This window comes from Euprymna scolopes, chromosome 9 (genome assembly GCF_053919585.1).
Source record: "Euprymna scolopes isolate OS-2025 chromosome 9, ASM5391958v1, whole genome shotgun sequence".
Classification (NCBI taxonomy): Eukaryota; Metazoa; Mollusca; class Cephalopoda; order Sepiida; family Sepiolidae; genus Euprymna; species Euprymna scolopes.
The window spans coordinates 152,591,067-152,606,417 of record NC_136490.1 but is presented as its reverse complement, the minus strand read 5'-3'; the positions used below and the strand labels follow the sequence as shown (position 1 = coordinate 152,606,417).

The following is a 15,351-nucleotide window of genomic DNA, read 5'->3' as shown; positions in this document are numbered from 1 at the left end:
TTACAATTAATTCTTTTTATGCATAGGTTTTACATTGCGCATAACTGCCTAGAATTTAGGATGAAAGCGTTCTAACAGAAGGACATTCTTATATATATTTGGGCGGTCGGGTTTCGATCCTGGCTTGAAGCAGCCGCACTGATGAGCTGTGAAACAGCGAACAGTACTCTATGTGGATGACTATAATGCTCCCTATCTTGGGTTGAGCATATTGGGAAGTGATATACAAGCTGCCATTAGCATATTAAGCGACGCTCTTTGTGTAAACAAATCGAACGGAGGCATTTGGACGATGTCAAAACATTGTTAATTCATTACCTACGCAGCAGCAGCCGTATAGCGCAATGGTTAGAAGCCTTGACGGTCATTTGGGCAGTCGGGTTTCGATCCTGGCTTGAAGCAGTTGCGTGTCTAGCCGCACTGATGAGCTGTGAAACAGCGAAACAGCACTCGATGTGGATGACTTTATATATATATATATATATATATATATATATATATATATATATAATTCCACAGACAGACAACGTCGTAGCTCACAAGGGCCATGAAAGCCAACAAACCGGGAGTCCAAGACTGAAAGATAATCTTCATCAATACAGAATCTTCAATACAGGTTTTATGTGCCATGGTGGATGGTGGTAATGCTTGGTACGTTTTCTTGCAGATGTTGACGGAGTGTAATGTTCAAATATCCGATATACTAGAAACGCGAGCGTGATTTATTAAGCAATAAAAGTCTTGTTTATAAGCACTGTTGATATGGAATGCCAAATTCAAAATTTAACGGTTTAAATACCAAAACAAGTGTAGATTTTTTTTCAATAAATAAACATATTTATTTATTAAAATGAAATTTGATATTTCGATTCATAACAGAATTTTCATCAGGAAATGCAACATTGAAAAAAAAAATTGTTCTGTACTTGTTTTGGTCTTTAAACAGTTAAATTTGGAATTTTGCATTTCATATCAACAGTGCTTATAGCAGTACACTTTTATTACTTTAAATAAATAAATAAATAAATATATATATATATATATATATATATATATATATATATAGTGCCGCATTTGTCATTTTTTCAAAAATCGCAAATTTAAGCTAAACTGAATGTAACTGTTCAAACACCCTATACCTCATTTGATTCGCTTTTTATTCTTCTATAATTTTACCTATTCATAATTGACTTTTAATTGAATTATCCTAGTGTTCACGTCAATTTAAAGAATTAACTCCGCACAATGGGAAATTGTAAATTTAAATGTAACTTTAGAATATTAATGCAAAACAAATACAACAGCAACACAGTGAATTAGTTATTATTTAGTAGCATAGCGCTTCTGAAATTTGATAACCTGCAAAGTTTTAAGCATTCTTTTGAATTAGTTTGCGGCAATAATTCGGTGAAAGGGCATCACACTTCTCTTTAATTTTTTTTTCTAAGTTTTTCCAGATTTGAAATTTTATCATTGTGTAGCTGTTGCTTGATGTAATGCCATACGTTTTCCATAGGTTTGGAGATTGTACAGGCCAATCAAAACACAAAATATTACGCTCTGCAAGGAACCTGCCTGTTTCCCACCTGACTACAACCTGGATGTCTTCAAGTCCAACGTAAACAAATTCCTGATGAACCGCCCCCTTAAGTAGACACTTTATTAAATCCCAACACTAACGTACTGTACATGCATTAACCCTTATCCCTGAGTGGCTTCCGGGTCTTGATAAGTGGTGACCACCTTGTAAAAAAAACCTCTTGTCATTGCCAGCTGTGTGATTGGGAACATAATTCTGCATGAAGATTGGATTATCATCCAAATTCCCGGACAAAGTAGGGTAGAAAATTCTCAATCAACATATTAATGTACTTGGTCGAATTAATTCGACCTTACAAGGGACCTATAGGCCCTGGACCATATCAAAACTGAACATCCACCACCTTGCAGCGTTGAAACTGTGCACATAGGATTAAATTCTTCGTCCTTCCTCCGACGGACATACTGCTTACCATCCCTACTTAGCCTATTGAACTTGCTTTCGTTGCTAAAAATCACCTTTGACCAATATGAAGAGAAGGTGTTTTTGTTCTTTACAGAAATCATTGGCTTACGGCTTGGAACACAGCCTCGCAAATTTAATTCCTTAAATCTGGTCTTACCTGTAGAAAGAAAGGACGTTTTAACAAGATGTTATATCGTAGATTATATGAATAACAAGTCATTACTGGGGTTGTACAGAAAGCTAAATTCTTCCCTAGAATTTCGCTTCACCATTTTTTTTCTTTTTTAACTTTGTCCAAAAAATTCAGTTCTTTTTCTTTTTCTTTCACTTCTCCTTAAAATTTGCGTTTGCGAATTTTTTGATTTTGGAGAGTGACTTGTATTTTCAGTTACTGGTGCTTCCTTTTTTGGAGGCTCTATGTGAAAAATGTCATACAGTACTTCCATCGGTACTTCGTTGTTTTTAACTATTTCAATATATCGGGGTCTGAGTTGGTTTATATGTTTTTTGTGGGAAAATGTCTGACCTTTTATAATGTAGACCATTCTTGCAATTCTTTTTGAGATTACGCCTTCTTCCCAAAAACTCTTCCCTGCCCGATAATTGTTGAAAAAAACTTTATCCCCGTCCTTGTATATCTTGTATCGTACATTATCTTTTACACTTTTATTTACTTTTTTACTCGAAATTAACCGGTCGAACACAGAGCGCACTTTTCTGGCAAACATTATTTCCGCTGGGGATAAATTTGCATTTGTATTCGGATTAGGCGTTATCCTGTACACTGCTAAAAATTTCTGAAGACTTTTTTCTTCAGTGTCGATGTTATCGTTCTTTTTTAACGCTCGTTTAAAAGTATCGACAAATCTTTCAGCTTAAAAAGTTGGTGTTGTGATATGCTCTATGGCCAGTGACTCACAGTAGATCTTAAATTCTTGACCTGTGAACATGGTGCCATTATCACTAACAATTGTTTTTGGTACGCCAAAACGCCCAAATACATCGTCCAACGCCTTTATTGTGTTTGCCGCTGTAGGATGTTTGAATTTAAAAATGTCTGGCCATTTCGACATGCTATCTACTATTACAAGGTAATAATATCCTTTTAGAGGTCCTGCGTAATCTATATGGATCCGCGTCCATGGTATATCTGTTTTAGGCCAAGGTTGCGTCTTAGTGGGCGGCGCTTTTGCTGCTAGTTGGCAACCCTTACATAATTTTATCATTTTTTCTATGTCCTGATCCATTCCAGGCCAGTACGTATATGCTCTCATTAGTGCTTTCATTCTGGAGATTCCAGGATGTCCCATGTGGAATTCTTTTAAAATCTCTTCTGTAATACTTGAGGTATTACCACTCTATCTGCGTACATTAGAGTTTCATCGCGCTTTGAAAATGGAAAAAGTGTTAATCCTTTCCTCTTCTTTTCTTTTTGTCCCACTTGTTTTTTTATCTTGTTAATGTATTCATCTGTTCTTGCTGCTTTCTTTATTTCCTCAAGTGTTACCGGAAGTTCCCTAACAGTATTTATTAATATATCTGTTAGTTCATTTTCTTCTTTTAGTGCAGCTATAACAGTTTCTTCAAGTAATTCAGTTTTATTTGGGATCAACCTGGACAAACCATCTGCGTGTGCAATTTTGCTGGATGCTAGGTGTTTCATTTTAAAATTGTAGTTTAACAGAATCATGCTCCATCTTTGTAACCTATTAGCCGTATGAGTAGGAATTCCTTTTTTGGAACCAAAAATCGATAACAAAGGTTTGTGGTCCGTTTCCAAGATAAAAAATCTTCCATGGATGAACCTATGAAATTTCCTCATGGCGTATACAATTGCCAGACCTTTTTCTATCTGACTATAATTTTTTTCTGCGGGTAGCAAAACCCTTGAGGCATGAATAATTGGTTTAGTCGATCCATCTTTGAGTCTGTGTAGTAGCACAGCACCTAAACCGTATTCGCTCGCATCTGCTGCTACAATTAATTCTTTTTTCGGATCGTAGTGAGCTAGTGCTAAATCCGATAACAGACATTTTTTAATCTTTAGGAATGCTTCATCACATTCTTTTGTCCAGAGCCATTTTTTATTCTTTTTCAATAATTCGTTTAAAGGTGCTCTTATTTCATGCATATTTGGGATATAAGAATTATAATAATTTGCTAGTCCCAAAAATGACTGTAGCTGCACTATATTTTCTGGTCTAGGCATGTTTTGATTGCTTCAGTCCTATTAGGATTAGGTTTTCTACCATTTCGATCAATCACTTGTCCCAAATATTCAATTTTGTCCATCCCAAAACTACATTTTTCGAGAGCCACTTTCAATCCATAGTTTGATATTCTCTCGAATACTTTGCCAATGTGGATTTTATGCTCTTCCACATTTTTACTTCTTATAAGGATGTCATCTAGATAAGCCATAGCAAAATCCAAACCTGCTAGCATTGTATCCATAATTTGCTGGAACAAATTTGGGGCTACTTTTAAACCAAAAGGCAAACGTTTTAGTGAAAATAGTCCTTTATGGGTATTTAATGTCAGGTACTTGGCACAATCTTCCTGAACTTTTACTTGCCAATACGCTTCAGACAAATCAATTTTTGTAAAAATTTTTCCTCCGCTTAACTTCGAAAAAATTTCCTCTGGGGTAGGAAGCGGGTAGTTATGCTCCTTGAGACAATCATTTAGACCTGTCGAAAAGTCCGCGCATACCCTGATTTTTCTTCTTAACGTAAACCGTGCGTGAAGTCCATTCAGAGTAGTCCACTTTTTCTATTACTCCAATATCTTGAAGTCTCTTTAATTCTTTCTCTATAGTTTCTAATGCTGAATATGGAACCTTTCTTTTGGGTTTGAAAACTGGTTTAGCTTCGTCCTTTAGTTCAAATTTCACCTCCGTTTTCGTGCAGCAACCCAAACCGTCAGAGAATACCTCTTTAAAGTCTTTTTTTAATTCGTCAATAAACTTTCCTAGTAGTTTAGAATTTTCTAAACCCGCCAGACTTACTTTATTGCAAAATGAGCTGATGGGTTTTCCCCATAAATTAAAAAGAATCATTAAGTCTATACCGAACAAATTAAAATTTTTCCCCGGTACGACATATAACTTGGTTTTCACAGCATTCTCCTTTAGAGACACATTGGTAAAAAATTCACCCTTAATTTTTAGTTTATTTCCAGACACACTTCTGGCAATTGTTTTTGTATTTTGTAACTTTGGAAACCCAATTTTCTTCCAAGTTACTTCGTCAATTATACTTATGTCGCTTCCCGTATCTAGAAGACAGTTCACATTACAGCCATTAATTTTAATTTCAATATATTTTCTTTTATCACACCTAGACTCATTTTTAGAACCAATGGTCTTTATTTCTGCTTTTCGGTATTTTCCTTTCCTGCATACCGTTGATTTATGGCCTTTTTTATTACATTTGTTACATATTTTGTATTTAAAGTAACAATCTTTAGTGAAGTGTTTTTTCCCCCACGTCTTACAGGATTTTTCGTGTGCACATTTCATCACCCTTTCCATTTTTTTTTCCATATTTTTTTCTTCGATGCTTGTATTGTCCTGCTTTAAATTTAACAGTTTCTGACACTCTTCCGTAACTTTTTGTAACGTTATTTCTGTGTCTTGGTTCATAATGGATAATATCCTTGAACGAATATCCTTATCTTTAGAGGCTGTTAAACCTTGCACAAAGATTAGACTTTTAAACATATCCTCTTTGAGATCTTTTAATTTAAAGGATTCACAATGAGCATTCACTTTCCCTGCATAAGTAATAAAATCTTCGTCCTCCTGCTTCGTGATATTTAAACATTTAGAACGTGTATAGAATAGACTATCTCGTTCACTGAAAATGTTTGACAATATTTTTATTGTTTCACTAAAAGAAACCTCTTTAGGTTTCTTTGGCAGGATAAAATTCGTATACTTTGTATTTTCCTGAGATCCAAGTTTTTGAAGAAGAAGGATAATCTTCTCTTCGTCTGTCCAAGACTGACATCTCTTAGCAAAAATATTTTCGTATCTCCGAAAATATGCCGGAAAAGTTAACCCATTTGTCGGCTCGTATACAAATTCGGATAAAGAATTTGCTATTCCTTCAGGAGTGAAACGACAGTCTTTCTGCTGCGTTAAAATACTCTGTAGTATTTCGCTTTGCTTCAATTGTTGTTGCTGAAGTAATTCCATTTGCATTTGTTGTGCAAACAATGCCGATTGCATAGTTCTAGTGAATTCCGCTAATTGCTCCATGTTAAAAAAAAAATTTTTTTACAAAACCACCCAATTAAACAAAAGATTAACTCAAATGTCCTATAAATTCAATGAATTAAAAGCACAATTTCCTTCTGAAGAGAAAAAAAAATAATACTTCCAGCCGAAATAAAACTTGAAATGGACACTTCTTTTTTTTTTTTAAATGTTCTTTTCAAAAAAATGTTCGCTTCAAAATGTCAATTTCTCTTTTTTTTTTTTTTTTTTTAGGACCGTAACAGACTGAAACACTTACTTTTTAAATGTTGGCTCTGTCGAAGTCTTTTTTTTTCTTCTTCCTTCTTTGGATTTCTTTTCTTTTCTGCTCGTTAATCTTCTTGTGTGCTTTTTCCTTCGCTTTGTTTTTTTAGTGAGTTTCGTTCGAATTCTTCGTCGCCAGTTGTTATATCGTAGATTATATGAATAACAAGTCATTACTGGGGTTGTACAGAAAGAGTTTATTTAGGTAAAAAGGTACACACATTTCTAAGCGTCCATTGACAGCTTAGTACTAAATTCTGTCTCCCACGTGAGGAGAGTTTGCTTGTCTTTTTATAGACGTAACAGTCCATTCATTTGAGGGGTGTTGGATCAGTCCATTATATCACAAGATTACACTGTTGTTGGGTTTGTGGAGGCGTTTCAAATCTGTTTCTGAGACTGCGGATCTCAATAGCATTGCCTTCCCTGTAAGAAGTAACTCTAGGACGACCAGATTTAGCAGCATCGCATACACTGCGGATGGTTTGGTACTTTTGCACAGTCATTCATACCATTTTCTCATCACGTTTCAATCTGCGGCCAATTTCTCGATTGAAAAAACTAGGAAGGTGGATATTAAGAGAGATTCGTGGTATATAGAATAAATGTTACGTTGTATAACCTAGGAACAACAACAATTGCGATTAGAAATGCTAAAGAGTATTTTAAGCTAATTTGCTGCTATTGATATTACTTCTGCCTTTTCGATTTGCAGCTAATATTTTAAATTGACGTGAACACTAAAATTCAGAAAGCACAAGCGCCAAGCATTTTTTTCCAACAATAATATTCATCCCATTTGCATAGCATGCTTTAAAAGTTTTTTTTTTACATAGGCATCACCACATTATCAAGGCCCAGAGGCCACTCAAGGATAAGGGTTAAAGAGTGTACAGTAGAAATTGGACAATATAGTAATCATTAGTAATGAAAATTTGGTAAATTTGATAACTTATATGGAACGGCTCATCAAGAACTTATTTACTTTAGACTTGAACACAACCATATTGTAGTCAGCCGGAAAGCAGGAAAACGGAAGACAATTCCACAGGCGTGCAGTTCTAAGAAAGAAGCTTCATGGAATCTACGTTTAGGTTTAGGCACAGATAAAGAGTGGGGGGAATTATTGATAGTGTTTACAGCTAGACGAGTGTTTCTTGTGAAAGTTTGGCGAGGGGGGACCATAGATTGAAGCTCAGTCGAACACTTTCCATGAAAATAACGATACATCAGAGACAAACTCGCAACATCTCTTCTGTGAGATAGAGGTTGCAGCGAAGAGAAAAGGACATCTCCTACGAGGCTACGAAGTCTATTTTGAACTCTATCAAGGCAGGACAAGTCCTTTCTAGCAGCTCCTGCCCAGATGTGGCAACAGTATTCCATCTTTGGACGTACCTGGCTCTTATATAGATAGAGAATAGCATCAGCAGTGAGATATTTACCGGATCGATAGAAAGATCCCACCATTTTTCCAGCGGCCTTGGCAACAGATTTGATGTACGTATTCCATTTAAGATCAGGAGTAATGGTCAAGCCCAGAAGCTTGTCAAAACTTGAGGCCTCCTGAAGATGAGAGCCATTCATTTCAATTGATGCCAAATGTGGATTAGAATGTTGAGGATGTAAAGAGAGAAGCTTGGTTTTAGATGCATTAAAAGTAACCAGCCACTCCTTTCCCCATTGTACTACGTGCTCAAGATCAGAGGAGAGAGAATTGGAGAGAACTTGGTCGTTTACTGTCTTAGATGTGCAACCATAAATGGTAGTGTCGTCAGCATAAATGTCTACAAATGATGTAAGGGTGTGATTTGGAAGATCATTAATGTAGATCAGGAAAAGAGTTGGGCCCAGGATGGACCCCTGAGGGACACCGGCATTAATACTGTTAATGTTTGGAGCACTTTTAACAATACGCAACGAAACCTAAAGGGGGATGGCAAAAATTAATATCCTACAAATAAATCTTACGAAAGGTAAGGGAAGTTACCATTAAAAAAAAAAAAAAATCTAAAAATATCAGACATTAGTTTTGCCAGATATTGGATTCTGTAGATGTTATTTTATTTTTTTCAGGTATATGTCTAATCTTTATTAATTATCGGGGTGAGCGCGAACGCAGACCCCACACTTAGAAATAGTGTTCTCGAGTCATTCACATTTGGAATGATCGCAAAGGTCAACCCAACCGTAGTGCAATGGAAGGGTCTCACTTTGGGAGAACGGTCTAGATGATCACCGTTACTCCAAAACCAGGTAAGTATGTTTTTACAGGCAAAATTTCCCAATTTATGCTTCAGAACTCCAACCACTATCTAACCGCCATCACTTCATTAAAAAAGTATTACTAATACAATTTACTATTTTTTAATGAAACAATTTACATTATCGAAAAGATGAACTTCGAATAATTTCCTTTCATTTAAATATACTAATATATTCATTTAATCGTTATACTTTTTAAAGATGTTACTTTTATACATAGATATAAATTCAATGTCTGTTGGTCATATTTCCTAACTTACAGATGTCATTTATTCATCAACAACAAAACGATAATCGTAGAAATCAAAACATTTTTTCAAGTAAAAGATAAAACAGAAAAGACTCTATTCAATCCTTCTTTAAGAATAAACTAGCGGGGGTACTCGGCGTTCCCCGGGTGTGGTTAGGTGTGTGTGGGGGAGGTTTTAAATTAAAATAAAAGGGAAATAGAGAATAAGCGAGCGTAATAACCCTGTTTAAATATAACTTTTTTAATCGGAAAAACAAAAACAAAAAAAAAACAGCGAACGTGATGCAAAACAAAGAATAAGTGAACGAAAAAAGAATGGCATAATGTTTAAATGTTCTTCTTAAAAAATGTGGGGAAAAAATGTTCTTCTTAAAAAATCTGGGGAAAAAGCGTTATTAAAAAATAAAAAAAGAAAAACGAATGTAAAAATGGCATAAATGATCCTGTTTCAATATCAAAACTTTAAAAATCGAAAAAATATCTTATATCTAGGCTCGAATGTGCAATCTTAAGATAACGACGCTGCCACTATAACGGCTGGTCTTGAACAGTTATTAAAAAATGTGTGATATTTCTTTTATTTTTGGTTGGATACGATTTTTTTTTACAAAAATGTAAACTTTGGAAATTGCTCCCCTCTGTTTCCAGTGGAAGATTTCATAAAAATGAAAACAAACAAATCGTCCTCCAAATTTCAAATGCACAAGTGCCAAGCATTTTTTTCCAACAATAATATTCATCCCAGTTGCATAGCATGTTTTAAAAGTTTGTTTGTAGCACTTTTAACAATACGCAACGAAACCTAAAGAGGGATGGCAAAAATTAATATCCTACAAATAAATCTCCCGAAAGGTAAGGGAAGTTACCATTAAAAAAAAAAGAATCTAAAAATATCAGACATTAGTTTTGCCAGATATTGGATTCTGTAGATGTTATTTTTTTTTTTCAGGTATATGTCTAATCTTTATTAATTATCGGGGTGAGCGCGAACGCAGACCCCACACTTAGAAATAGTGTTCTCGAGTCATTCACATTTGGAATGATCGCAAAGGTCAACCCAACCGTAGTGCAATGGAAGGGTCTCACTTTGGGAGAACGGTCTAGATGATCACCGTTACTCCAAAACCAGGTAAGTATGTTTTTACAGGCAAAATTTCCCAATTTATGCTTCAGAACTCCAACCACTATCTAACCGCCATCACTTCATTAAAAAAGTATTACTAATACAATTTACTATTTTTTAATGAAACAATTTACATTATCGAAAAGATGAATTTCGAATAATTTCCTTTCATTTAAATATACTAATATATTCATTTAATCGTTATACTTTTTAAAGATGTTACTTTTATACATAGATATAAATTCAATGTCTGTTGGTCATATTTCCTAACTTACAGATGTCATTTATTCATCAACAACAAAACGATAATCGTAGAAATCAAAACATTTTTTCAAGTAAAAAATAAAACAGAAAAGACTCTATTCAATCCTTCTTTAAGAATAAACTAGCGGGGTACTCGGCGTTCCCCGGTTGTGGTTAGGTGTGTGTGTGGGGGGGGGTTAAATCAAAACAAAAGGGAAATAGAGAATAAGCGAGCGTAATAACCCTGTTTAAATATAACTTTTTTTAATCGGAAAAACAAAAACAAAAAAAAAACAGTGAACGTGATGCAAATCACAGAATAAGTGAGCGAAAAGGAAACGGCATAAATAACCATGTTTAAGTGTTAAAACTTAAAAAAAGCGGAAAAACAAAAGCAAAAAAAAACAGCGAACGTGATCGAAAAATTAAAAAAAAACGTAAAAATGCAATAAATAACTGTTTCAATATTAAAACTTTAAAAATCGAAAAAAGTGTATATCTGAGAACATTTTTTGCATATACGTGTTTGGCTAAATTTTTTATGAAGGAAGGATTTTTTCTACCCCTTCCTGTAGAAAAGTGCTAAGTTGAGGATAAAGAAATTAATGTTTTTAGCCAATTTTCCGATATTTTTCGTCTGAGGGGTCGAGCTTCCAAACGATACCGATTTCGTGAAAATCTGTCACCTCTGTCGAAAGGTTTAGGCAGACACACAAGAAAATAAGTGGTAGAGAGAAAGGGGAGAAAGAAAAGGGGAAAGAAAAAATTGAAATATAAAGCCGTCTTTACTACCAGTGAACAAATGCAACGGTGTAAGGGAGACCTTTCTTCAAATCCATTGCCACAGCGTACTTATTTGAACTTTTACTTAGTACAATACTTACTTTTTTGGGGGTTTTTTTTAGTATCTATGTGTGCTCTGACTTTTAATATCTTTATGTATGTGATAGTGCATGATACCTCCATATACATGAAAGGTATGCGCTATCCTTGCACCAGAACCACAGGTGAAACAATATGAAAAATGTCTAATACAAATAATACAGACCGTGGGACCCAGAAGAATAATCTGGGTGTCATGATTAGCAGGTGTTTCCTCGGTGGCCAGCATAGGGATCCGGTCACCATCCTGCGAGTGTTGGCCCACTTGCTAATTTCAGAAACACCGATAACACGGACGATGAACTAGTAAGCATAATCTCCAATTCCAGACACCAAAATGATACCAACCAAAAAGAACACAGCCAAGATAACCAATTAAAAAACCGAAGAAGAAATTGACAACGATGGAGAATAGACTCGTAATGGAATGTTATTAAAGAAACCATCTTAAACATTGATATGTAGGTTATAGGAAACAAATGAAAGAGCTATGAGACCTGGTCAGTGATTACCATACAACAGAACAAAGGATTTAAGGACCAAACAAGAATGATACTCAAGAGAGGCTTTTTTCTCAAAACTGGAACTAACAGAAATACAGCGAAAAATAAGCAATGAAATTGAGCATGAAGCACCCCCCACTGGAACTACACGTGTAGAAGTCCAACAAGGAGAAACGGCACAAGCGGTTGACCTACAAATACCAGACGCTACAAACGAGGAAGTCGAGAACAATGAAACGGAAATGAAAGAGGATGAAGCAGAAGAGGATGAAGCAGAAGAGGATGAAGCAGAAGAGGATGAAGCAGAAGAGGATGAAGCAGAAGAAATAGAAGAAATAAGACAGCTTATGAACGACGACAAAACAAAGCTCCCATCATTAAAGAACCAAAAGCAGAAGAAATTAAAAACAGAAACAGAGAAAGTTAACAAGCTCCTCCCACACATCACAACAGATACAATCACTGACCTAAACAATTTAATCTACGCAGGAGCCAAGATGGTAAGTATAAAGTTCAAATCAGAAAAACACCCAGGGAATAATGGACCGAGAAAACCTGGATACGAAATGAGGCTAGAAAACCAAATTAAAATTTAAAAAAAAAGAAGCCAAAATGATAAACAGGAAGAAAGCGACGTGGAGAAAATTGAAAATTGGAAATGTGGCCAGTAGGGAGAGGCTAAACAAGAAACACGAAGATCTGAAACAAAAAAATAGCAGCAAATGAAGAGAGACTGAGACGATATAGATACAAATCCGAACAATGCAAGCAGAACATTAGAAAACAATGAAAGCCAATTCTACCAAAATGTGAACGGAGGAAAAACAAAAACGGAACGACCAAACCCAACAGAAACAAACTCTATTTGAGTAATATATTGGGAAGAACGACAGGAACACAACAGAAATGCCGAATGGCTGAAAGACATGAAAGAAGAGTTACAACAAATTGAAGAAGGAACAGTGAATGAAATCAGCAAGGAAACCCTAAAGAAAACCATAGGAAAAATGGCAAACTGGAGAGCACCAGGACACGACGGAATGCATGCATACTGGTTCAAAGAGTTCACAACACTGTACGAAAAACTAAGCCAAAACATGAGAAGATGTATACAGGAAACAAACGTGCCAGATTGGCTGACAAAGACAGAACCACACTGATACAGAAGGACGCAGAGAAAGGAACCGCCCCCAGCAGCTTTAGGCCTACCACGTGCTCACTATGTGGAAAATACTGACAGCACACTAAGGGAACAAATCTACCACTCTGTGAATAATCGTGGACTTCTCCCAGAGGAACAGAAAGGATGCGAGAAAGGAAAAAAAGGAACACATGATCTGCTATATATAGATCAAAAGATCCTAAAGGAGGTAAAAAGAAGGAGAAAGAGTTTAGCTTTGGCATGGATCGACTACAAAAAGGCATACGATAGGATCCCGCAAACATGGATAATATAATGCTTAAAAATGTATAAAATACCAAGCAGGATCATCAACGTGATAGAAAATACATGGAGACTGGAATTGACAGCTAATGGGCAACACATAACAGAAATTAACATACAAAGAGGCATCTTCCAAGGAGATTCACTATCACCATTGCTGTTCATCATAGCCATGACGTCGCTGAATAACATACCGAGAAAGTGCCAAGCTGGATACAAGCTCTCTAATAGAGAGGGGAAAATGAACCACCTGATGTACATCGCCGACCTGAAACTTTTTGCAAGGACCGAAAAGGAACTAAAGACACTAATAAACACTACCATAATCTTCAGCCAGAATATCCAAATGGAATTTGGTATGGAAAAGTGCGTACTACTAGTTATAAGAAAGGGAAAAATGGAGACAACAGAAGGCATGGAACTACTAACCAAACGGAGATGAGGGTACTAGGGGAACAAGACGATTATAAATACTTGGGAGTTCTGGAAGCAGACACCATCAAAGCCACAGAAATGAAAGAGAGCATCGGAAAGGAATACCTCAGGAGAACAAGAAAACTTCTAGAAACAAAATTGTATTGCAGAAACCTAAAATAAGGTATAAACACATGGGCAGTATCACTAATAAGATACTCAGGACCGTTGATAGAGTGAACCAAAGAAGAACTGAGACGGTCAATCAGAAGACCAGGGAACTCATGACCATGCAGAATGCACTACACCCAAAAGACGATGTTGATCGACTCTACATGAAAAGGAAAGAAAGCGTAAAGAAGCTAGTTTGCATAGAGTGGGTGCATGACACACAAAAAAGAATTAGAAAAATACCGAAAGGATAATCATGGCAGTGAAAGACACTGAAAAAATCTACAAAACAGAAAATAGAGAGAGAAATAAAAGATAAGACGAGAAAAGAAAAATGGGAAGAAAAACAACAACATGGAAGATTCATTAGGATGACAACGGATGAAAATTACGAAAACACTTTGACATGGACATAGATACGAAAAGGACACATAAGCCGAGAAACTTAATCCCTAAAAACCGCAGCACAAGATAACTCGATAAGAACCAACCATATCAAAGCAAAAATCGATAAAACACAAGAAAACAGCAAATGCAGACTCTATGGACAAAGAGACGAACGATAGTAATTGTCTGTATTTTTGAGATGAGGTGTTTTCATTTATTGAGATTGTCGGACTGACTTCCTCATCTTGGTTGTTATAGTCACAACGTTTCGGCCGTTTTGCCCTCCGGCCTCCATCAGGTGTTTTGTATTGAACTGGGGAACCGTTTGTTAGGAGTCTCGAACCCAACCCTTTATTATTATTACGGGGGTACCGTGTTCGGACTCCAGCTAGGCTCTGGGACATAGTTGCTGAATCTCTGTTTTGAATGTTACTTTTCACTGCCTTCGTTCAGGATTGAACTCAGCACCTTTGGGTAACTGCAAACTTTGATACACTCCGTCATATGTCACTAGGATAATTCTTAGTTGGTTTTTGTTAATATTAAACCTATGTTGTTATTCAAGGTTTTCTCTCTCTATTAGAGGTGTCCAAATTGCATTCAGCTCTACGCTTGGTTTGCTCAGTAGGTTGGGATGAAGTAAAAATAATAAACAGAGAGACCCACTGGAAAGTGAGAAAACTTAAAGAAACAGCTCACATGCTCGGACATAACAACCTACTAAAGTGCTGCAGAGGCAAAACATGAAACGCCACATGGAACCAAGAACATTAATATAAGTTCTCTAGCCCCACCCCTATTCCTCCATTGCTACATCACTGCCCTCCCCTAAAAAAAGAGTGAGACCAAACAGCCAAGTAGAGTTAAGGAGGAAGAAAAGACCGAGAAGAGAGCACTGACCAGACCTCCGTTAGATAAGTGCGAAGAGGACTGGGACCTTGAGGAGACTTATTGCCACTTAAATTCCAGTGAAGACTAACAGCCGCTGCCAAGGAGAAATCAATGGCAAGCAGATGTTGGGATAATACAAATTTATTTGCAAATACTATCGAAAGAGATGGAGAGTACTGGAAATCTGAGGAGACTCAGCTTCCAGGGAATGTCACAGACTGTTTTCAAGGAGAGATCTTTGATGACTGTTT

At 36.2% G+C, this 15,351-nt stretch overlaps 1 protein-coding gene and 2 non-coding genes across 3 annotated transcripts in view; all 3 read right to left on the bottom strand.

Annotated features, from left to right (window-relative positions):
• LOC145284935 (uncharacterized) overlaps positions 1–15,351 on the bottom strand; it is a 175,649-nt gene that overhangs the window by 83,417 nt on the left and 76,881 nt on the right. The gene's annotated exons all lie outside the window — the stretch shown is intronic.
• On the bottom strand, positions 8,629–8,791 carry LOC145285124 (U1 spliceosomal RNA). The gene has a single exon (XR_013868938.1). It is a non-coding gene; the product is annotated as a U1 spliceosomal RNA (small nuclear RNA).
• LOC145285123 (U1 spliceosomal RNA) lies at positions 10,017–10,179 on the bottom strand. Its single transcript, XR_013868937.1, has one exon. It is a non-coding gene; the product is annotated as a U1 spliceosomal RNA (small nuclear RNA).